Source organism: Hemiscyllium ocellatum, chromosome 34 (genome assembly GCF_020745735.1).
Source record: "Hemiscyllium ocellatum isolate sHemOce1 chromosome 34, sHemOce1.pat.X.cur, whole genome shotgun sequence".
NCBI lineage: Eukaryota > Metazoa > Chordata > Chondrichthyes > Orectolobiformes > Hemiscylliidae > Hemiscyllium > Hemiscyllium ocellatum.
The window spans coordinates 15451760-15477499 of record NC_083434.1 but is presented as its reverse complement, the minus strand read 5'-3'; the positions used below and the strand labels follow the sequence as shown (position 1 = coordinate 15477499).

Genomic DNA, 25740 nt, shown 5'->3' with positions numbered 1-25740 from the left:
AGTTCATGTCAACAGTACTGACTTGTATTGTAGAATAAATAAAAGGCTGGCTACATACTGAAGGTGTCAAGAATGGGCACAGTGGTAAATCACAGAATATCATTCTATCAACTCAAGTAATTAATAGCAGCAGTTAATTCATCAGTGTGAGAATCATCATGGAAATGCTGACTGGTTGAATTCTTCTTGTCAGGTCTAGAACATACCATTAACAAAATAAATGCTCAAAAATGGGGAACAAATTAATCTGATTTTAATGTTGTAATCAAATCCCTGCTTGGTGTTTATATCACCAACTAAACCTTTAACTAGATTATTGCCTTGTAATCATTCCCAGGTATACACTGTTTTACATATAAGCCATCTAAACACCTTAATTCAATTACTTCCTTGTAATCACTTCCAAGTACCCATTAGTCTCTGCGGCCCTGAAACCTTGCAGTAAGATTGCAGTATGAACACTTACAGCGTTTGTATGAAAATGCAGTTTGTATGAAAATGTAGATCATAAACCATTTATTTTAAGTAGGCAAGGTAGAGTGCAAAGCAATTTTGTACAAAATACATTAAGCATTCCACACTAGTATCATACTTCATAATTTCATGACCTATATATTAGTGTCTGGGTCCCTGACAATTATCTGTGGTTCAGCTGTAGAACACTCAGAGGGACATAGTGATTTCAAATCCTGCTCTACAGACTTCAGCACAGAACCAAGATTAACAGCATCTTGGTTGTGGTGCACTTCAGAACTAGCTGTCGCTGAAGGTATGTTGTACCAGTACAGCATTAGTGGTGTTGGAAAAGCACAGCAATTCAGGCAGCATTCAAGGAGCAGTAAAATCGACGTTTCGGGCAAAAGCCCTTCATCCAACGAAAATGGTGTCCTGTGGACTTGATGGCAGTACAGCTTAGGCTACCAAATAATAAGACCGAACATCTGGTTCTCCTCAAACTCTCTGTAACAGTGTCTATTCTATCAATGTAATCTGTAACTAGTTGCTAACATGCAAAAAACTAGAAATTAGTAACTGCACAAGGTTCTTCTAATCAGACCAGAAAGTGGTTTTCCTCTACCACACGAGACTAGACGAAGCAAGTCCTGTGGATCTCAACATTTAAAGTGGATGGAGGCAGCAATCTTAATCATGAGCAGCAGCGTAGACAGTGTCGTGAGCTGGCATGCCCACACAATAATCCCCTCCCCCCATTTACACACATGAAAGGAACTTCTGGTGAAATTCTGCAATGGAACTCTGCTGGCACCTCTGATGTTTGTCTCCATGTTGTTATAAAGGAGCAAGTCCTCTCAGTCTGTTAGTCACATTGTCTTTCTCAAACCATTTGCAATTTGTAGAATCTGGCTGGGTGCAGATTAGATTCCCTACAGTGTAGAAACAGGCCCTTCAGCCCAACCAGTCCACACCGACCCTCCAAAGAGTAACCCATCCAGACCCATTTCCCTCTGACTAATTGACCTAACACTATGGGGCAATTTACCATGGCCAATTCACCTGACCTGCACATCTTTGGACTGTGAGAGGAAACCAGAGCACCCAGAGGAAACCCACACAGACACAGGGAGAATTAGCAACCGTGTTTAATTATTAAACAAATGTGACTGCACTTAATTAACTGTAAAGAACTTGGTACATCCTGAGGATGTAGCAGGTGCTACATGAATAAAGTTTAGCACACAAACATCTCTCTTGCCTACAATTTGTTGTAATGGACCCAGCTTTCAGTAACTTACAGAAGACACCACGATGAAATAATGCCACTATAATATCTTGAAGAAAATCAAGGGTTTTCTCCCTGGCATGCTGGACAATATTTGGAAGCTTGCTGTGTACAATTCTGCTGCAAGATTTCCTGCATTGCATCATTGATTAGAGTTAACAAAAAGCTTAATTGGCTGCGAAGGGATTTGAGACTTCCTGAGATCATGAAAGGTGCTATATAAATGCAAGCACTTATTTTGGAACTCTGGAATAATACATACAGCAGGTAACATATTCCTGAATTACAACAACACTAGTTTTACTTCCAGCCGCCAGTATTATATGAAACAATGGAAGGCAAATTATTATATATCCTTACACCTTGTGAGATATTTTCATCCTTAAACCAAGAAAAACAATTACTTACATCTTAAATCCAGAAATGCAAGGTTACTCATGCATGACCCATGAAAAATTGTTCATACTCTTTTAACTAGACAAAAACAATCAGAGATAGTTCTTTCCTTTAACCTAGATTAGTTGTTACTCTGGTAGCTTTTAAAATGTTTTTCACTAGCTCTTTTTGATTGTCACTTCTAAATTGATATTTTTGCCAAGTTCAAGAGTAATAAAAAGGGTTTGGACAAATGATGAGATCAAGGGACACCACAAACTAACTGACGATTAAGGTGATAGCATGATTATTATTGGTAAACTGCTTCCTCACTTTATCAGCAGCAGCAACCTGCACCAGATTAAATAATCATTGCATGCAGGCAAGATCTATTCTGTCTGTAATACAACTCCATGTGTACAGATTAGCTTGCAAACTCCTTTTGTTCTCTGTTCAAAGGGGCCCAGAATACTCAGTCTCCTCGGTAAACTGAGGTATGTAATGTGTTACAGAGATGTCAACCACGGAATAATGGAAAATGCTGACGACCCTTATATCGAAAGAACAATTTTGCACAGTGTCCTCCAGGAATCAGGGTTTGACGTAGTCCAGAATGATTAGAGTGTGCAGCAGGGCATGACTCACAGCAGTTCAGTCCCTCTTTTCAATGTTTTTAGAAGGAGTGTACTTTACAGGGAATATAGGAAAAGGTAGAATTGTAATTAATTTCTCTTCATTTTGGGAAAAATTTGATTGGCTACTTTTGTTCTTGTGGGTGCCAGATAATTTGAAGAATGATATCTTACAAAACGGAGCCGATTTTATTGATCCTTCAGCAATGTCTATATATTTAAATAGACACTGACGTCCGCCCAGGTGTGTGAATAGAGCACCATTCTGCCATGCAAAGCTTCAGCTCCTGACTCATTGTAGCTATGGTTCAGACATGGTCAAAAGAGCTGAATTCCACAAGTGAGGTGATAGTGACAGACCTTGACATCAAGGCTGTATTTGATGAAGTGTAGCATTAAGGAGACCTAGAAAAACTAAAGACAAAAGGAATCAAAGGATATCTCTCTGCTGGTTGCAGTCATACCTGGTGCATAGGAAGATGGTTGTGGTTATCGGAGGTCGATCATGTCAGCCCGAGGACATCTCTGCAGGAGCTCCTCAGAGTTGTGTTCTAGGTCCAACCATTCCTCATCTGCTTTATCAATGACCCTCCCTTCATCATAAGGTCAGAAATGACAATGCACATCCAATGTTCATGCAACACAATTACCAGGCAATTACCTTCTCCAAAGAGAGAATTTAATCATCACCATTGATGGCATTACCATCATTGAATCCCTCACTATCAACATCCTGAGGAGTTACCATTGACCAGAAGCTGAACTGGACTGGTCATATAAACATGATGGCTACAAGAGCAGGTCGGGGGTTAGGGAACAGATACCACACATCCTGACTCCCCAAAGCCTTTCCAGCATCTACAAGGCACAAGTCAGGATTTTGATGGAACATCCTCACTGTCTGGGATGAGTGTAGCCCCAAGAACTCTGAAGAGGCTTGACACTACCTAGAAGCCCACTTGATTGGTACCACATCCACAAACATTCACTCCTTCCACCACTAATATTCAATAGCAGTAGAGTGTAATATCTATAAGATATATTGCAGAAATTCACCAAAGACCCTTAGACAATACCTTCCAAACTTACAACCAATGCCATCTAAAAGGACCAGAGCAGCAGATCCATGGGAACAACAATATTTGCTAGTTCTTTTCAAATCCAATCAGCATCCTGACTTGGAAATATAAGATCGTTCCTTCATTGTGTCTTGGTCAACATCTTAGAACTCTCTCCCTGATGGCTCTGAGGGCGTCTGTATACCATATCACCTGTAGTACTTGTTTCAAGGACAAGGAATGATGGGCAATAAATGCTGGCCCAGTCAGCAACACGTCCCAAAATTGAATAAAATAAGTAAAGAAAATACAAGCAAAGCGAGTGGACTGTTTATAAGTTGAGAATTTTTTCAAAGCTATTCTAGACAATTAAGGATTTTGCTGGTGTAAGTGTGTAGTCTGAAAGAAAATGTTGGAGCTAGGCCAACTGGGAATAGTCAGGAAACAGTTCTTCTCAAGAAGTGTAGTGGAAAACTGTCCCAAAGATCTGCTGATATAAGGTCAATGATATTTCCAGATTTGACAGTGATAGCTGTTGTTGTAGACCAGGGTGTTCGAAAGAATGGAATCAAGGCGGATAGATGGAAGTAAAACACACATCAGACATGATCCAATTAAACGCTTGAACAGGCTTGAGTGAGTGAATGATCTCTCCTGTATATTTGTCCCAATGGTCCTTCCCATGTTCTGATCTACTTGCAGCATTTATAAGTGAAGAGTTTTGTTAGGTGCCTTAATATCACAGGACATTGCAGGAAATCAGTTGGAGGAGGATCATATCCCCATGACAGCTGACCGTTGATTTTCTTCACCATGTGACACTATACAGCCAAATCCCAAAGATGAAAATTGATATGGTCTTCCTTAATTTGGCCTCTCATTGTCACTGTCATAAACAGTAAAGTTTTGAAAAGACACTAATGCAGAACCTGATGGAAATAAGGAAAGCCTCACATTTATGCAGAATTTTAAAAACGCACGTTTTCCCTAAACACTTTGCAAGTGTAAGAAATAGAGCAACCTATTTGCACACAGCAAGATTCCATAAACACAACCAAATCACATTTCAGATAATCTGTTTTCATGATGTTGGTTGCTGATAAATATTGTCCAGCAACTTTTGAGAAGCCCCTGTCATTCTTCCAAATGGTCCACATTCAAAGGCGTTAGAACCAGTGAGACCTGCCGATTCCAGATCTCCCGCCTGTGAACACTAAGGATGGAAATCGTCAGCCTTGGTCAAGATATCCTCATCATGACAGAAAAGCAAATAACACTCACTGATCTGGTGTGTCTATGTATGTTGGAGGGCTTGGTCTGTTTCTCAAACAGTAAAGGCGAAAGTGGGTATTGCAGATGCTGGAGATTAGAATCAAGATTAGAGTAATGCTGGAAAAGCACAGCCGGTCATGCAGCATCCGAGGAGCAGGAAAATCGACGTTTCGGGCAAAAGCCCTTCATCAGGAAGAGCTGAAAGATTTTTGCCCGAAACGTCAATTTTCCTGCTCCTCGGATGCTGCCTGACCCACTGTGCTTTTCCAGCACCACTCTCATCTTGTCAAACAGTAAAGGCTTCTCAGCTAATTCCTAAAGGAGGCAAGGGAAGATAATCTGCCTTCTCACTTGAGTGTTCAAGATCCTTGGCACTATTTGGCAGAAGAGTCTTCAAACCATTACTTTATCTCTCAATCAGAAGCAAGTATTTGGCTCCGAGCTCAGTGCTGTTTGTGGGATCTTGCTGTGTGCAAACTGGCCACCTCTTTCCGCCACATTGCACCTTGACTGCATATCAAAAAAAAGCACTTTAATCGCTGTGAGGTACTTAGAATGCGTTGAGGACATGAAAGGGTGCTATATAAATGCAAATACTTGATTTCAATTACCCATGTGTGACAGGAGAAACTTTAAAACTCTGTTGGAATTGAGAAAAGGAGCGTTCTGAGGTCAGCATGACAACTCCTTGCCAATGTTTAAACAGCCCAGTCAGAAGCCGTTCTGGATCAGCCAGCTCTGGGTATTGCAATTGAACGAGAGGAGGCTTGCTTTCTTTTCAAAGGTCTGATTGTTTCTTGCCGCTGCATTTTGATTCAGGCTGCACTTTCTGTGTTGACAAGCCGCAGAAATTAACGTGAAACGTCTACGATGGAGTTAAACTGTAACTAGGAGTGCATGTAATGAAAACCACCAGGTCAAAACAAAACTCAAACAGCCTGTCGAAAGGAAACACCTGCCTTCCTATGTTGCAGACGGCAGCCAGTTGGTCGCCGGTTCAGCTTGTTTTCTTTCACGCTGTGTCAGCTACACCCTTGTCTGAAACGGTTAGGCTTTTGTTTTAGGCCACCAGTGCGCCATCCCAAAACATGGGCACTACCTGATACCCAGTACACATTAGTCAGCCGGACTTTGGTAAGATATTCGTCGGTGGACGCTGCTGATTGCCATCTGCCTGAGACACTAGATGGCAGTAGTGCACCAACCTGTGGCTCGACAGGCCTCACTCATCTCCCCATCCCCCACGCCCTTGTCTACATCAACCAGAACGAGAAAAGGAACAGCTGATCTGAGCTTGACCAACCCAAGACAGCTTAGTTCACTATTTTCCAATCCCCAGTAATGCTCCCAGTTTGTGCATAGATTCTTGCTGACCTGGGCTTTAATGTTCGTTGCGGTGTCATTATGTACGGTGGATAAAAGGAGAGGCGGGTGGGGTGATGGTTTTGTAAGATCCATAAACTTAAATCAGCAGCTTTTTCATGGGATTCTGACAAATTTATGTGACTTGGGAGACCTAATAACCATTAAGGGAGAAGACGAAATATCTTTCTGTGGTAGTAAAAAAAGTGTTGCATAAAATCATCTGTTCACTTCATCACAGTGTAACCTAGTACCGAAGGCTGAGAGCCAGGCAAGTAAAATCAATGCTGCTTCTCAGTAACTGTGGGCCCAGCTTTTAAAGAAGAGTGAATTGTTTCTACTACTTCACCTCCTGCCTGCTCCACTCCACTACAATCCAGTTCAACAATCCAGGGCGCTGTTAGCAACATTTCACTGCTGATTCACAGGTTTGTGGGCTAACTGTTAAAGTCATGGAGTGGAATCTTACCCTGGGTGGCATGGGTGGCAAAATGAGTGGTAGAATTGGGCACGGTGGCTCAGTGGTTAGCACTGCTGCCTCACAGCGCCAGGGACCTGGGTTCGATTCCAGCCTCGGGCAACTGTCTGTGTGGAGTTTGCACATTCTCCTTGTGTCTGTGTGGGTTTCCTCCGGATGCTCCGGTTTCCTCCCACAGTCCAAAGATGTGCAGATTAGGTGAACTGGCCATGCTAAATTGCCCGTAGTATTAGGTGCTTTAGTCAGGGATAAATGTAGGAGAATGGGTCTGGGTGGGTTGCTCTTTGGAGGGTCAGTGTGGACGTGTTGGGCTGAAGCGCCTGTTTCCACACTGTAGGGAATTTAATCTAATCAAGAATTGGACAAGATATTTGGCAAGGCCCATTTTGACAGTGAGACCATTTTGCCACATTTTGTACAATTTTCTCAATGAGCATGTGGAGATTCTCAGTAATCAGCAGAGAGTTGCTAGTTTGTGATCATTATTGCTCATTGAAATGACTTGCTAACAGCCCAACCCTCACCATGGATTGCAATCTGATCAAATGCATTGCCCTTTGGAACACTTGACATGAAAACCAGAGGGGATTCTTGGGTGGGTTCAACTCAGCGCCGCCTCACGATGACCTCTGTCTCACTCACGGACAGACTGCAGTGCAATCCATCAGCACCAGCAGCAAGCAGCATTCCACCATGGACATTGCCATTCCACTTTCATTGCCTCCATCCTGGCATCCACCAGCATGCTGGTACGATGCCCTGCAGGGGCAGACCAGCAATAAGCACTGGGCCAGACAGGTTGAGAATCCTCTTGCCAGATCCAAGTAGTTGTTTCTCAACCTGAAGTTCCAAGGGTTGGAGAGAGGGGTTCAGCAGGGTTAAGGCTGACAGCACAGCCCCCTGTGCAGTGTTCTGAGTAGAGACTGTGTAGGAGCCTTTGTTTTTCATGATAACACCCTGTCTCAGGCTTCTCAATGCACTACTGGGCATGAAGCTTTCCCCATGACACTGCATTGCCCTGGGATGTTATCTCTGGCCAGGCTTGGAATCTGGTATTGTGACCCACTTGGCCAGTCAGCAGGAAATGTCCATCCCACCATCCCATCCACCAGCACCACGAGGAACCCGTCTGCAAACCAAGGAGCTAACTCCGTTTCATGCGCCAAGAATCTTATTGAAAAAAATTGCCAAAAAAATTGGAATATTCAGTCCAAGACCACAAGTACCATATCATGTTGAGGCTCTCAAGGACAACTCTAGTCTGACAATCCCAGTGCAGTACTGAGGGAATGGTCTACATTGTCAGGGGTGAAGAATTCAGATGGAGTATTAAAATAATGTCTCGCTTGGCCTCTCCTTTAGAATGGATCATAGAGTCATAGAGATACATAGCATGGAAGCAGACCCTTCGGTTTAACACATCCATGCCAGTCAGATATCCCAAATTAACCTAGTCCCAGTTGCCAGCATTTGGCCCCCACCCTTCTAAATCCTTCCTATTCATGTACCCATCCAAATGCCTTTTCAATGTTGTAATTGTACAAGTCCCCACCACTTCTTCTGGCAGCTCATTCCCTACATGCCCCACATTCTGTGTGACAAAGTTACCCCTTAGGTGCCTTTTAAATATTTCTATTCTCCTCTTACCTCAAATCTATGCCCTCTAGTTTTGGAGGAGAAAGTGAGGACTGCAGATGCTGGAGATCAGAGCTGAAAATGTGTTGCTGGAAATGCGCAGCAGGTCAGGCAGCATCCAAGGAGCAGGAGAATCAACGTTTTGGGCATAAACCCTTCTTCAGGAATAGCTTGAAGAACGGCTTGAACATTCCTGAAGAAGGGCTTATGCCCGAAACGTTGATTCTCCTGTTCCTTGGATGCTGCCTGACCTGCTGCGCATTTCCAGCAACACATTTTCACCTCTAGTTTAGGGCTCCCCTATCCTGGTGAAAAGACCTTGTCTATTTATCCTATCCATGTCTCTTATGATTTTATAAACCTCTATAAGGTTACCCCTTAGCCTTTGACACTCCAGGGAAAACAGCCCCAGCCTGTTCAGCCTCTCCCTATAGCTCACACCCTCTAACTCAAAATGTTTATAATTTTTTTCTGAATCTTTCCAGTTTAACAACATCTTATCACATGGAAAAATGGGGAAATTACTCCGGGATTAACTAACTATCTGAAAAATTAGCCCATGTTTCCTAAATTCCATCTGTGGGTACACTTTTCCAAAATCATTAAAGGTAATGTATAAATGCAAATTATGTTTCATTCAGGAAAAATAAACCAACAACTTTTTTGACTGCTCTGGTGTTACCATGACTTTGGGAAGCTTTATGTCTCATTTTTTTGAAATTGAGATTTTGGAAAATGATGGCTATATTTAAATAGCAATCTTAAGAAAGGGAATGGTATGAAGAGACATTTATATGCTTTGATGTTAGCGTGTTCCACTCGATCGTAATCGTTTAACAATCAATTTACGCAGCCAGCCTTATCATGAATGAATTGAAAGGTTTAGATTTAAGAATCCCCAAGAGAAAGTCCAGTAACTTGGATTCATGTAGCAACTTTAATGACAGAAAAACACATCACAGGACTTTATTCAGATGGAAGTTGCCATCAAATAAAAGATGGATAAACTAGGGAAGGTCACCACAAGTTTAGACAAAGGAAGGGATTTAAGGAATATCTTAAAGGATAGGAGAGAAATGGGAAAAGGCAGAGAGCCATAGAGTCATAGAGATGTACAGCACAGAAACAGACCCTTTGGTCCAACTCGTCCATGTCGACTAGATATCCCAACCTAATCTAGTTCCATTTGTCAGCACTTGGCCCTTAATCCCTCTAAACTTTTCATATTCATGTACCCACCCAGATGTCTTTTACGTGCTGCAATTGTACAGTCTCCACTACTTCCTCTGGCAGCTCATTCCATAAGCTTTGGGCGTGCCTTTGAGAGCTTAGGGCCTCACTGGCTGTAGGTTCGGCTGCCAAGAGAGGAGCAAAGGGAGCAGGCAATGTACCAGAATTGAAAGAACATGGTGTTCTTGGAGCTCAGTTGGCTGGGTGGCTGGTTTGCAATGAATTCTTACACTAGCTGAGGTTACCGTGAAGGACTCTCCTTTTCAACCTCTCCCCTTACCTGAGGCGTGGTGTACCTCTGGTTAAATCATCACGAGTCATCTCTCTCAAATAAGAGAACAGCCCTATGGTCTGGTAAGATTATGGTGACTTTAACTTTTATAGGCCTGGATCGTGTTCAAGTATACATGAGAAGGAAGTCATGGAGGGGTTTGAACATGATTTGAATTTGAAATTCTTGCCAAGCCCATGAACAAATTGAGGTCGATGATGGTGATTGAATAAAATCTAGAAAATAATGCAGCCCTTAGGGGAAGGGTACTAATGGCTCAGTGTATCTCCAGTTGGATGGACAGGAATTGATAGTTAATGATTGCTCTACTAGGAGAAAGTGAGTGGATTAACAGGCAATTTGAAGGGATTGTTAAGATTCAACTACATGGTGTGGTGCTGGAATCATGTAGAAAGTACACAAGATAAGGAGACCAGGTTTCCTGACCCAAATAACATTAACGAACCAGTTGGGTGTTTGCAATGTTCCAGCAGCCTCATGTTCACTTCGTGGTTAACATTCTATTCCAGGTTTTGTTTATGGACTTTTTTAAAAATTGAATAAACTTGGTTCAAAATCAGAAACTGCACTAGTTGGATTTGAATTCACATCTCTGATGGCAAGCCTGGTGACATAATCATTATGCTACTGTACCCTTGAACAAATAAATGCTGGTAGACTGTGAAAACATGTTATAATACAAAAATAAATTCCCAACATTAGTCGACTCTTGCTGCTCAGCTCAAATAAACCTTAGTTCATAGCTCTGCCCTCTGGAAAAATTTTTTTTAAATTAGACTGCGGGAGTAGAACTGGGGGCACAGGTTCAAACAAGAAAAGGATAGTGTTCGGACAAATTATTCGAAAAATCATGCAGACAGAAAAGCACCATTCAAATGTGCCTGTGCTGTCTCCTTGTAAGAATTATCCAATTAGTCCCATTCACCTGCTCTTTGTGTCCAGCCGTGCACATGTTTGTCTTCTGAACCAGTTTGCTTTTGTAAGTTGTGATTTAATCTGCTTCCACCACCATTTTAGGCAATGAATTTCAGCTCATATCATATCGTTACCCTAAAATGATTTCTTTTTTCTCTTCTTTCTTTTTGTTCCTTTTAAATCTTTTTAGTGGAAACAGTTTATTTCTTTTCCCTTCTGCCCAAACACTTCACAGTTTTGAATACCAACATTATTTCCCTTCTATATTTTTCTTCATATGAAAAGGACAACTTCATCCTTCGTTAACTGCTGGTGCAAAGCCCCACTTCTATGATCAAACCTGCCTTTTGTTATTTCCCTTTTGCAACTGGATAACTGAAGAATAAACCCTTAAAGGGACATTGGAACGATGAAATGAATTTCAATGGAAACTTATCAAATTAAATTAAAATCCTAGGGGGAGTCATTGCAACCACAGACCGTGCAGTGTTACAGCCGGCCTCTCAAGCGACATATATAACACTGTAAGGAATATGAACAAGAGTAGTCCATTCAGCCCCTCCAGCCGACCCCACCATTTATTGGATTATGGTTGATCTGATATTTCTTATTTCCACTTTCCTGCGCTTTTCCCATAACCCTTGGTTCCCAAACTGCCACTGTGGCAATTAGGCAGGGCCTGTCCAGTACAGTATCATGAATATTAATGAAATTCACTTTTGACCTTTCAAGAAAATGGAACAGACTTCTAGGTAGCACAGCACAGGCACAAGTTAGGGTATTTAAGAAACAATTGGATGTTACAATAGACAGAGCAATGTAAGGATTGCTATTTTTAGCCTGTGATGTTTTGAAGGCTGGAATAATGAATAATGGTTATACGGTAGTCCCCCTCATACCCAAAGGGGGACATGTTCCCTATCCGAAACCGTGGATAGGAACAAACCCATTCATTTAAAGCGGAAATTTACCTCCCCGACAGCCCCCAGTCCCTGGTTCTGGGATGTTCCATATAATATGTTCGGGCCACAGTAAACTGCAGGGTTAGCCCTGTATTTATATTGTCCAAATACTGGGTGGAAACAGAGGACAGGATGACTATTTAAAATGGAGTCCTAGTTAATACAATTAACTTTGACTACAGTATAAGCAGGATTCATAACTATTTATTTAAATATTTTTTGGATTAAAGTAAGTGTGCTTAACCTCTTCCTGCTCTTTAGCAGTATTAAGGAATAAGACCATTTACTGTAATCCAGTCACTCTCTGGAAGTGGAATAAGTTCCCTAACATAAGAATTACTTGATGAAAAAAGCAAAGTTCTACCATTATGATGGTTGAAGAGTCCAGTGGTAATGGAGCTGTTGTCCAATTACTGCAATCAATCTCTATCAATTAATCTACAACAGACCCAGAGAGTGAAGGAAATCTCAGTGATGAACAGCTTTAAGAATCATAGTTCCAAAGTCTCCTATTTCACACAAACATAGTATACTTAACACGTGTCATTTCTCATATTTTACAAATCACATGAAGGAGCCAAGCCTTCCCCTGTGGACTAGTTGTGGAAAATTCATGCACTTACTCTTCATAACTGTTTTTTTTATTTAGCAACATTCAAGACACAGAAGAAATCTCCCCTCAAAAAATTACCTGTGGACATGGAGGTAAAACAAATTTGTATAATCAAACTGGAAAAATACATAAGGATTATTAAAGGGATTTAATGTCTGCATTTGTTGTTGTAAATATCCCAAAAGTACCACAAGACTGCACAAATATTATAAAACAGAGCATGTGGTCCTGATCTGTGCAGAGAAGTAAGATTCAATTTATTAACTGATACTGCACAGTGTGCTCGAGACAACACAAAGGTCTTTTATTCATAATGGTAGTGAGTCAAGTTGGGGAGGCGAAAAGTCAAGGACAATTTAAAAATTGCTCGAGGACTTTTAATCTAAATTGTTGACCTTATTATCCTTACCTTTGCTGGAAATTTTGTGTCTCTACTATTACTCCAAGACTAAATTGTGCCAAATATTTATGTTGTGTTCTGTTTTCATGCAACTGCTACAGCACTTGACAGTTACGGCTGAATTAACCCATGTGCAACACAGGCAGTTACATTCTCATCCAGGGCATGGCAGAAAACAGTGAAGGAACCAAGTCACATGACTGGGAAAAGCGGAATCATGGATGGGAGGAGAGTAAACCTAAGCATGAACATACATGGGGAAGATGAGAATGAAGATCTTGGACAGCATGAAAATTAAGGCTGCTATACAGTAAAACTTTCAATCCATTCGTCTTGGGGGTAAAAAGTGACTTCTCTCTCTGAACAGCTATTTCTTTGATCTCTGAGCATGTTTATCATCATCTGAAGTCAGAGAGAGCACAAAAGCAAGAAAACAGTGTTGATAGTGCGCACCAGGTCAGAGTGAGACAGGCTCTCTGACCTCTCACCTTCATCCCACCTCCATCCACCCATTGTACTCTTTGCTACCTTCCCCCACCCTCCTCTCTGACCTATCACCTTCATCCCCACCCCCACCCTCACCCCCACTCACCTATTTTACTCTATGCTACTTTCTCCCCATCCCCACCCTCCTCTCATTTACCTCACCACCCTTCAGGCACACTGCCTGTACTCCTGATGAAGGGCGTTTGCCTGAAACATTGATTTTACTGTTCCTCGGATGCTGCCTAAACTGCTGTGCTTTTCCAGCACTACTCTACTCCAGAATCTGGTTTCCAGCATCTGCAGTCATTGTTTTTACCTCGGCTATTAGGTCAGCCAGTCCATGTTAATATGGCAGCATGGAGTTGGAAAGGAGAATCATGGAAAAAAGGAACCAAATTAAAAGCGTAGGATCATTATATAGACATGCTTTCACTCTTATGTGGTGTTGGAGGTATTTTAAATCTTTTTATTATAATCACTGTTGCTACTTTTGTGACAGTTAGGGAAGGGCTTTTCTCTGTCTCTTTTTTTCCAGTTAGAATCATAGAATCCCTACACTGCGGATGCAGACCACTCCACCCATCAAATGCACACCAATCCTTCGATAAGCATCCCACCCAGATCCACACCCCTACTCTGTCCCTGTAACCCTGCATTTCCCATGGCCAATTCACCAAATCTGCACATTTCTGGACTGTGGGAGGAAACTGGAGCACCCGGAGGAAACCCACACGGACATGGGGAGAACATGGAAGCTCCGCACAGACAGTTATCCAAGGGTGGAATCGAACCCGGGTTCCTTGCGCTGTGAAGCAGCAGTGTTTGCCACTGAGCCACCATGCCACCCTCTGCCCCCTTTAGACAATGAGACATAAAGGGTATTTTATCCAGATCGCCATTTTCCATGTATGAATTGAGACAGATTCTGTTTGTCAACCTGCTGGGCACATTACAGGCTAATCTCCTGTTAGCTGGAGTTGATTTTCACTCCTTTGTCTGGCATTAGTGGGAAGTAATCACCTCAAAGATAGGTCTTACCAGCTTGTTGGCATTGGCATTGCCATTAGCTCCATTTTAAAAAAGGTCTTGGGTGGCATAGTGGCTCAGCGGTTAGCACTGCTGCTCCATAGCACCAAAGACTGGTCTTAATTACAGCCTTGGGTGACTGTGTGGGCACCTTGGAATGCTGTTTCAACCAGTGACACCCATAGCCTGTAAAGGAAAAAAAATGGAAAAGGTGTAAATTTACACCTTAAAGCTTACCTGACTCTCTCCAAGTCAATAAGATGAGGAGTACATAAACTCACTGTCCTCCTCACTCTTGAGCGCAGTAAAAACTGGAGATGAAATGGGAATAAGGCAGAGTTAGGTCATTAGATACAGTAATTGTAACACCAGCATGTGCAATTCAATGCTTCACAGCCAGTCAAGTACTTTTGAAGTATAGTCACTGTTGTTACATAAAAAATGTAAGAACCATTAAAACTCAGTGAGGTCCCATAAGCAAGTAATGAAATCAACTGATCTATTTTTCATATGTTGGTTGAGGGAGAGAAAGTTTTTGTGGGACAACACGGAGAACTCTCAGATTCCTTTTGAATTCTGCCCCAAGATCCATGTGAGAGAACAGACAGACCCTTGGTTTAGCATAACATCTGAACATGACACCTCCAACTGTGAAGCACTCCCTCATTATTACACTGGAATGTCACCCTAGATTAGTGGGACTGTTGGAGAGGTAGCATTGAACCAGGGATCGACATACTTATGTTTAACACTGGTACCTAAAGATACCAGGGAAGAAACTGTACAGAGAAATTCAGAAAGCAATGTTTTCAGTGTTAGGATTTTTTATTTCATATTGCAAATGAGACTCCTTTTGTTCAAACAAAGAGGCTGATTTTGTGTAAGGAATAAAGTGTAAAATCTCTCAGCCCTTTTCCTGCATCTTTTGTTTAAGGCTAAAAGAAAAGACATTTTTTGAAGAGAAAATATCTCCATAATTATCAACCTTTTCCAATTGCTGGAACATTTGATTATAATTTCCTCTTTGTCGATGCGGTCCTTAATTATGCAGTTGTCTATTCATTTTGAATAATTGGAAGACGGTGCTGGGTGAAGCACTGAGAAAAGAAATGGCAATTTCTATTGCAGCTTGATAATCACTTTAAATGGATGCTCAGCTCAAATAGGAACAAAAATTAACCTACATGTACAAGAAACAAAACAGAAGACATTTTCCGATAGCAAAGCAACTAGACTGGAATTAGCAAGGAGAATGGCACACAATTGGAAGCCTGTTTCGTCCCTGAAGGGAAACTGCAATGGTTTTTGTCATCTTGTGTTGAATATATTGAAGCAGGCAATACCAAATGCCACAAAGTGCTCACAGCAATTTTTTTTAGTAAAGTTCTTCGATGCATTGCCATTAGTCAGTCTGACTCTCAGCCTGACATCACAAGGGCAGCTGCATCTGACTAGACTTCCAGACTTCAACGCTCATATAAAGAACAATGTCCCAGCAGGTCATCTATGTCAGTGGGGCAGATTCAGCTCATCAATTTGGGATTTGAAACCTGCAATGACTTCTAATCTGGCTCTCAACCCCAAATTGAAGATTGAGGCCTATGGCGATGGTCTCAAGGATAGATCAATGTCGATAGTAATAGAGTCAAGATGAAAAAAAATGACTGCTGGGGGGCAGTAAATGTTCCCTCAAAGCTTCCTTGGCCAATGTGGCTCCATTTCATAAATTTTTTAAAGCCATGGCGAAATATCTTTTTACAATATCAACTGCAATCATTTTATTATATGTCGGCTAAAAGTGAAACATACAACGGTCTGATTAAATTTGCTTTTCTTGTACATATGACCACAACAAACTGAAATCATAAACAACAGTTTTTTTTTCCCTTATTGAAAACTGCTGTTAAAATAGGTTCATGTGATGTGACTGGGAGCTTAATTAACCTATGATCTGTACATGGCCATGAAACATCGACAATGAGGGTACTGTCTTTTATTTTAGTTTGACTTAAAACTCAGAGTAACAAATGATACATTTTCATGAGTTACATTTTTTAAATCCTCTGTTATTTTGAAAATGTCATTGACATTGAATTAAATTGAAAGTTTATGGCTTCATTATTTGCGACTCGGCTTGATTAGGAGCGCTCCGGCCTTTAGGTTGGATGGTTATCGGTTCAAGCATGTTGCTTTTCGTAGAACAAGGGAAGGCAAGAGGAGATTTACTGGAGATGCTCAAAATGACAAAGAGGTTTGATAACACAGCTACAGACAACTTGAAGTATCAGTGACTAGGGGAAAAAAATAAAGTAATGGACAATAGAACCAGGGTGAGATGTAGTTGAGATGAAGATGAAGTGAGGTACACCTTTCTTGCAGCACATTGTGCTGATTTGGAATGAACTGATCAAAATGGTGATGAAATCAAATCCACTAATAACTCCAGAAAGGGTATTAGACAAGAATTTGAAGGGATAGGTTTGCAATGGAAAATAGAGGAGATTGGAACGATTTGGAGAGCCTGTGTGATTTTATTAAGATTCTAAAGTTCCACTCCAAAGGCTTGGGCATGTAGTTTAAGCTGACGTTCCAGAATCCTGCTGGAGGAGTGCTCCACTGTTGGAAGTGCTGCCTTTCAGAAGAGATGTTCAGTGATGGTTTCTTCTGCCTCTCAGGTGGGATGAAAAGAACAGGAGAGATTTCCATGGTGACATTGGTGACCATTAGTCTCAGTCACCTTGTTGCAAGGGCACCATGCATCAATGTGTCTCTTGGCTGGTTCACAGCCCATAAGGGACCACTGGTTGAGGTACTGTGGGGCTAAAGAGCTGCTATCTCTTTGGTTATCTGTCTTGGAGGCAGAATCCCACCCCTCAATTGAGGGGTGCATTAATTGAAATATGGGCATAAAATCTGGCTGTGGCTCCCTTAAATAGCTGAGTTAGGTTGCCCCCAGACTATCACTTAGGCTACCTGCCCTGACAGGATCCAGCCTCAAATATCAATGTGGTCCTGATTGTTCAGGTGAGCTCTACCAATGGACAGGATGAGCTTCCAAACCAATGGGACATCTAATTTCTTTGTCATTAGTAGCATGTGGCACAAAAGAAATACCCATGAATTGCAAATCACTACAACTTACTAGAGAATTAGTGCTCCGTCACTAGGCTCACAGAAAAGGGCTGAAAATGTGTTGCTGGAAAAGTGTAGCAGGTCAGGCAGCATCCAAGGAGCAGGAGAGTCGATGTTTCGGGCATGAGCATGGGCATGGTGAGGTGATTCCTGAAGAAGGGCTCATGCCTGAAACGTCGACTCTCCTGCTCCTTGGATGCTGCCTGACCTGCTGCGCTTTTCCAGCAACACATTTTCAGCTCTGATCTCCAGCATCTGCAGTCCTCACTTTCTCCTCACAGAAAAGGGCGGACACTTTAAACATCCCTGTGAATGTTATGAAATTGTTGCATTTGAGTATTAATTATTCATTTACTTTCCACAGCAAGTGAGGGATAAAACTTTAATGCTCTTACTTTTTTAATGTAATGCGCAACATTTATTGATTCATGAGTTGTGGTTTTTGTTGGCTGGGTCAGCATTTGTTGGGCATTGTTTAGATTAATGTGGTGCTGGAAAAGCGCAGCAGGTCAGGCAGCATCCGAGGAGCAGGAAAATCGACATTTCGGGCAAAAGCCCTTCATCAGGAATGGCTATTTGTCATTTGTCTATTTGTTGCCTATTTGTTGGCCATTTCCGATTGCCCTTGGGATAATGATGGTGAGGTGCCTTCTGAAACTAATGCAGTCCATGTGCTGTAAGTAGTCCCAAAATGCTGTTAAGGAGGGAGTTCCAGGATTTTGACCCAGTGACAGTGAAGGAACTGTAGCACCATGATTAGTAATGACTTCAGATGCTGGGTTGGTTACTTATTTAGAAATATCCAAGTATTTGCATTTGATATCCTACCTCAGTTACTATTTGCTGTGCACTTTTGGTAGATCCCATCGTGTATCTCTTTCATTCTCCTCTGTTTTTGAAGAAGAATATCCTGTGTCTCAGAAAGGTTGGACAATGGGTTGCTGGGCAAGAGTATTTGCACTTGCCTCCCGAGCATCAGATTTGTTGGGGTTGGGTAATCCCTTCTCCACTGGTGTTGCAAAAATGTAGCAATGGAATCCAAAAATCTTGATTTGTTGCTGAGCACTAATTGATCATTGATATGCGACAGATCTATTAGACCACTTGAGCATGAGTAGTGTGGTGACAGTACAAAATGAGTCATTCCCCACTAGATATGTTTGTCTTGTAATGGTTTGCCAGTGAACTGTGATCCATTGTCTGACACTATCTGATATGGTGCATTGAATAAATTGAAAATGCCACTCATCATGTCAGGGACTTTCACGGTCATTGTCTTGCTAAGTTCTCAAATAATGGATGACGTGGAGAAGTAATCCATCACAAGGGTATAAACTTCTTTGTGCACTATGAATATGTCTGTTTCTAAATTTGTCTAAAGAATGAATGGAACGCTATGTGGATGCAAAGGTTTCCTCTGCTCCCTCTCTCTCTGAGTTGTTACATTTGGCATTTCTCCCATGTATTTGTGAATTACTGTGAAGCAGCATCATTGGTCTGGAATCATTAACTTTGCTTTCTCTGTGTAGTTGCTGTAGATCTGCTGAGTTTCTTTAGCAATTTCCATTTTTGTTCCAGGACTCTTGTCCTCCTTTCTCTCCACGGCCTTTAATCCTTTTAGCCCTAAGAAGTATATCTAATTTCTTCTTAGAAACATTTATTGCTTTGGCCTCAACCACTTTCTGTGGAAGAGAATTACACTGGGTTGATCATCTCTCAGTCCTGAATGTCTGACCTTGTATCCTTAAGCTGTAAGTCCTAGAATCCCTGGTTATCGAGAATATCCATAACCATGTGTAAGCTGTTAGAATTCTGGAGGTTTCAGTGAGATTTCCCCTAAATTCTTCTAAACTCCAGTAAATGTAGTTCTAACTGATCCAGTCTCTCTTCATATATCAATCTTGCTATCCCAGGAATCAGTCTGGTAGACTTTTGTTCAATCCCTCTATCGCTAGAATATCTATCTTCAGATAAGGAGACCAAAACCAATGCAGCACTCCAGGTGCGGTCTCGCCAAGGCTCAGTATACTTGCAGAAGGATATCCCTGCTCCTGTACGTAAATCCTCTCATAATGAAGGTAAATATTCCATCTGCCTTCTCTATCACTTGCTGCACTTGTATGTTTAATTTCAAGTGACTGGCATACATGGACTTCTGGGTCTCATTTGCACTTCCCCGTTTCCCAATCTATTGTCATTCAGATAATAATCTGCCTTCCTGTTTTTGCTACCAAAGTTGATAACCTCAATGTTTGTCCATATTACACTTCACCTGCCACGCACTCACTCAACCTATCCAAGTCACAATGATGCAAGTCAGCATCCTCCTCAAAGTTCACCCTCCACCCAGCTTTATGGCATCTGGATTTTGGAGATATTACATTTCTTTCCCCTCATCTAAATCACCAAAATATATTGTGAAAGCTGGGGGTCCAAGCACTGACCCCACTAATCATTGCTGCCACTCAGAAAAAGTCTCATTTATTCCAACTCTTTGTTTTGTGCCTGCTAGCCAGTTTCTCTATCTATATCAGTACACTACCCCAATCCCATGTGTTTAATTTTGCATGCTAATCTCTGATGTGGGACTTTATGGAAAACCTTCTGGAAATCCAAGTAAACCACATTCACTGGGTCTCCCTTATCATCACCACAAGTTACGTCCTCGGAACATTTCAGCAGATTTGTCAAGCATGATTCCCCTTTTATAAATTCGTGCAGACTCTGTCTAATCCTGTCACTGTTTTACAGTGAGCTGCATCTGTCAGTCATCTGATTGGTTTTAGAGATCACTTATCTATCATTAGCAATGTAATAGATCATCTGACAAGCTGGAGAGGTATGGCTCTGTGTTAAGCCTCATGCAGAGCCTAGCTTTGTAAGTAGTGAGAAGAATGCTAAATAAAAGGTAGACTTACCAACAACCAAAGTTCTTCGCCTTCTCTATTGATTTGGCTGGGGATACAATCTCTTTTAAGACCCGTTAACCCATGATAACAGAGAATTCTCCTTATCTTTGTCAGATAGTAAATCAGATCCTTGACTGGGTAATGGACTCCACACAGGCCTATATGACCTTTTTTTAAAACAAATAATTTGAGCAGCTTCTCTGTTTAATCTCCACATTGAGTAAGGTCTGCACTTTAAATTATGAATACGCTATTCCTTAAATGATAGAAGATTAGGTTTTGAAATCAGATACAGCGAATTCTGATTCACTTACAAACACTCAGCTCAATCTTAAACTGTCTGCAAATCTAGCTTTTCAGTAACCCAATACCTGTAGGTTTAAAATGGCTGGAGTTATTTTCCATTTACTTTTACAAAGTTTTGTGGGAATGATATTTAATTATGTTGATGTATAATCTGGTTCTGAGGCCAATAGGTTTTCTTAAAACAATAATTTTTGATAAAATGTATTTTTAAGTGAGATACCTGCAGTTAAATAATCTTTCAATTCCTTTACACGTTAATACAAATCGATTGATCGTGCAGTTCCTTTGGAATGTAAAAGAGTTTCTCAACTTTGGTCTCCAAAGATAGACAGCAGCCAGAGCAAAGACTATGAAATGATAATACGGGTATTCACAAAAAGTGGTTCATCTACAAAACATTATTGTTAAATTATTTGACAAACTGTAGCTTTAATCTTTTGATCTTTTTGGCTTGGCTTGGATCAAATAGCAAATGATGTCATGTGTGCTTGAGAATTTGTCTGTTCTTAAAGCTAAATTTAAGGCCTAATTAAAGAGAAATTGTATCCTTGTGTTACTGATTGATGGTAATAATGGGGCATCCTTTGACAAATTGCTATCGAAAGCACAGTTCTTAATTATCTGAAAACAATTCTCTGTTCTTCATACTTTTTTCAACATGGGCAAAGTAATATGAGAGGGTTATATTACATAAGTACATGCATCGGTTGTTAAAAGTTTGCAATATTCTAAAATAGATATCCTGTACTTAATCATGGCATTACTTGAGAGGAACTGCTGGCATCTATTTTAGACAGATTAAAATGTTCTCTATTGTCCATTTTCTCCCTATTTTAGAGACTCATTCATGAGCTAAGAACTGAAGAAGAAATAAAGGATTTGCATTCATGTAGATTCTTTCACAAACATAGAGTCATAGAGGTGTACAGCATGGAAACAGACCCTTCGGTCCAACCTGCCCATGCTGACCAGATATCCCAACCCAATCTAGTCCCACCTGCCAGCGCCCGGCCCATATCCCTCCAAACCATTCCTATTCATATACCCATCCAAATGCCTCTTAAATGTTGCAATTGTACCAGCCTCTGGCAGCTCATTCCATACACGTACCACCCTCTACATGAAAAAGTTTCCCCTTAGGTGTCTTTAATATCTTTCCCCTCTCACCCTAAACCTATGCACTCTAGTTCTGGACTCCCCGACCCCAGGGAAAAGACTTTGTCTATTTATCCTACCTACGCCCCTCATAATTTTGTAAACCGCTATAAGGTCACCCCTCAGCCTCCGATGCTCCAGGGAAAACAGCCCCAGCCTGTTCAGCCTCTCCCTATAGCTCAAATCCTCCAACACTGGCAATATCCTTGTAAATCTTTTCTGGAACTTTTCAAGTTTCACATCTTTCCAACAGGAAGGAGACCAGAATTGCACGCAATATTCCAACAGTGGCCTAACCAATGTCCTGCACAGCTGCAACATGACCTCCCAACTCCTGTTCTCTCCTCTGACCAATAAAAGAAAGCATACCAACCATCTTCTTCACTATCCTATCTACCTGTGACTCCACTTTCAAGGAGTTATGAACTTGCACTCCAAGGTCTCTTTGTTCAGCAACACTCCCTAGGATCATACCATTAAGTGTATAAGTCCTGCTAAGATTTGCTTTCCCAAAATGCAGCAACTTGCATTTATCTGAATTAAACTCCATCTGCCACTTCCCAGCCCATTGGCCCATCTGGTCAAAATCCTGTTGTAACCTGAGGTAACCCTCTTCGCTGTCCACTACACCTCAAATTTTGGTGTCATCTGCAAACTCACTAACTGAACCTCTTATGCTCGCATCCAAATCATTTATGGAAATGACAAAAAGTAGAGGGCCCAGCACTGATCCTTGTGGCACTCCACTGGTCACAGGCTTCCAGTCTGAAAAACAACCCTCCACCACCACCCTCTGTCTTCGACCTTTGAGCCAGTTCTGTATCCTCATGGCTAGTTCTCCCTGTATTCCATGAGATCTAACCTTGCTAATCAGTGTTCTATGGAGAACCTTGTCAAATGTCTTACTGAAGTCCATATACATTACTTCTCCCACTCTACCCTCATTAATCCTCTTTGTTACTTCTTCAAAAAACTCAATCAAGTTTGTGAGACATGATTTCCCACACACAAAGCCATGTTGACTATCCCTAATCAGTCCTTGCCTTTCCAAATACATGTACATCCTGTCCCTCAGGATTCCCTCCAACATCTTGCCCACCACCAACGTCAGCCTCACAGGTCTATTGTTCCCTGGCTTGTCCTTACCACCTTAAAGAGTAGCACCACATTAGCCAACCTCCAATCTTCCGACACCTCACCTGTGACTATCGATGATACAAATATCTCAGAACCCACAGAGTTCTCGGGTACACCTGATCAGGATTTATCCACCTTTACCTATTTCAAGACATCCAGCACTTCCTCTTCTGTAATATGCACATTTTGCAAGATGGTCCCTATCTATTTCCCTACAGTCTATATCTTCCATAGTAAATACTGATACTCATTTAGTATCTTCCCCATTTTCTGCGGCTCCACACAAAGGCTGCCTTGTTGATTTTTGAGGTGCCCTACTCTCTCTCTGGTTACACTTCTGTCCTTAATGTATTGTAAAAACTCTTTGGATTCTGCTTAATTGTATTTGCCAAAGCTAACTCATGTCCCCTTTTTGCCCTCCTGATTTCCCTCTTAAATATACTCCTACTTCCTTTATACTCTTCTAAGGATTCTTTCAATCTATCCAGTCTATACCTTACATATGCTTCCTTCTTTTTCTTAACCAAACCCTCATCCAGCATTCACTATACCTACCAGCTTTTCCTTTCACCCTGACTGGAATATACTTTCTCTGGATTCTTGTTATCTCATTGCTGAAGGCTTCCCATTTTCCCTGTGAACATTTGTCTCCAATCAACTTTCGAAAGTTCTTGAAAGGCCCCAAAGTGCTCCCCCACTGACACCTCAGTCACCTGCCCTGCCTTATTTCCCAAGAGTAGGTCAGGTTTTGCGCCTTCTCTCGTAGATACATCCACATACTGAATCAGAAAAGTTTCTTGTACACACTTAACAAATTCCTCTCCATCTTAACCTTTAACTCTATGGCATTCCCAGTCTATGTTTGCAAAGTTAAAATCCCCTACCATAACCACCCTTTTATTTTTACAGATAGCTGAGATCTCCTTACAAGCTTCATTCTCAATTTCCCTCTGACTACAGGGGGGGTCTATAATACAATCCCAATAAGGTGATCATCCCTTTCTTATTTCTCAGTTCCATCCAAATAACTTCCCTGGATGTATTTCCAGGAATATCCTCTCTCAGCACAGCTGTAATGTTATCCCTTATCAAAAACGCCACTCCACCTCCTCTCTTGCCTCCTTTTCTATCCTTCCTGTAGCATTTGTATCCTGGAACATTAAGCTGCCAGTCCTGCCCATCCCTGAGCCATGTTTCTGTAATTGCTGTGATATCCCAGTCCCATGTTCCTAACCATGCCCTGAGTTCATCGGCCTTCCCTGTTAGGCTGATGTGTTCTGGAGAGAATCAAAACAATGAAACACTCTAAAAGTGCTCTAATGTTAGAAAACATGGCAGCTACATTGTGCACAGCAAGATGCCATAAACGGTAATGTAAAAATTTGCCCTCGATGGAAAAGGTTGGCCTGCAGCAGAACTTGCCCTTCTCTCTGACTGGGATTTTTTACATTGGCCCAAAGAGGGAATGAACCAAGGAACTATGGAGGGAATTGTCTGGTGGAATGCTGAAAAAGAAGGGAATCAGGCATTTATATCCATTGAAGTAAATTGAACAATGGACCTGCATTTGTTTTGCCAGAAAGCCGCAATATAAATGCTTCACACCTTTTCATACCGTCATAGAGTCAAAAAGATATACAACACAGAAACAGCCCCTTCGGTTCAATTTGTCCATGATGACCAGATATCCTAAATTAATCTTGCCCCATTTGCCAGCACTTGGCCCATATCCCTCCAAACCCTTCCTATTCATATACCCATCCAGATGCCTTTTAAATGTTGCAATTGTACCAGCCCCCACCACTTCCTCTGGCAGCTCATTCCATACACGTACCACCCTCTGTGTGAAAACGTTGCCCTTTAGGTCACTTTTAAATCTTTCCCCTCTCACCCTAAATCTATGCCCTCTAGTTCTAGAACCCCTAATCCAGGGAAAAGACCGTGTCTATTTATCCTATCCATGCCTCTCATTCCCTCCCTCAACCTCTGATGCTCTAGGGAAAACAGCCCCAGCTTATTCAGCCTCTTTCCTGTAGCTCAAACTCTCCAACTTTGGCACCATCCTTATCAATTTTTACTGAATCCTTTCAAGTTCCACAACTTCAGATCAGTAATGGTTTATTTTTAAATTTAGTCAGATGATGTGGACAACACTGGTTAGCCCAGACTTATTGCCAATCCCAATTTTCATTCAGAATGTGAAAGCTGTCTTGAACTGGTACGGTCCATGAAGTATAAATATGCTCAGTGTTGTTAGGAAGGGAATTTCAGGCATCTGATCCAGAAATAGTAAAGGAAAAGTGATATAGATCTAAATGACAATGATGTGTGGCTCAGAGGGGCATTTGCAGGTCATACATATCTGCTGTCCTTGGCTTTTTAGGTGGTCAGGATCATAGGTTTGGATGGTGTTGTTGGAGGAGGCTTTGTGAGTTATTTAGTGCAACTTCTAAATGGTACACACTGCTGCCACTGTAAATGGGTGACGGAGAAAGTGAATGTTGATGAGGCGGAAGGGTTGCTAATCAAGCATGCTGCTCAGTCCTTCATAGTATTGAACCTATTGAGTGTTATTGGAGTTGCCATCATCTAGGCAAGCAAATGGTATTTCACTATAGTTCTGA

General features: G+C 41.5%; 1 long non-coding RNA gene across 1 annotated transcript; it reads left to right on the top strand.

Annotated features, from left to right (window-relative positions):
• Positions 1 to 6818: 6818 nt before the first annotated feature.
• LOC132832272 (uncharacterized) lies at positions 6819 to 13129 on the top strand. The gene is made up of 3 exons (XR_009646921.1): positions 6819 to 6868; positions 12602 to 12657; positions 13067 to 13129. It is a non-coding gene; the product is annotated as an uncharacterized LOC132832272 (long non-coding RNA).
• The last annotated feature ends 12611 nt before the right edge of the window (positions 13130 to 25740 follow it).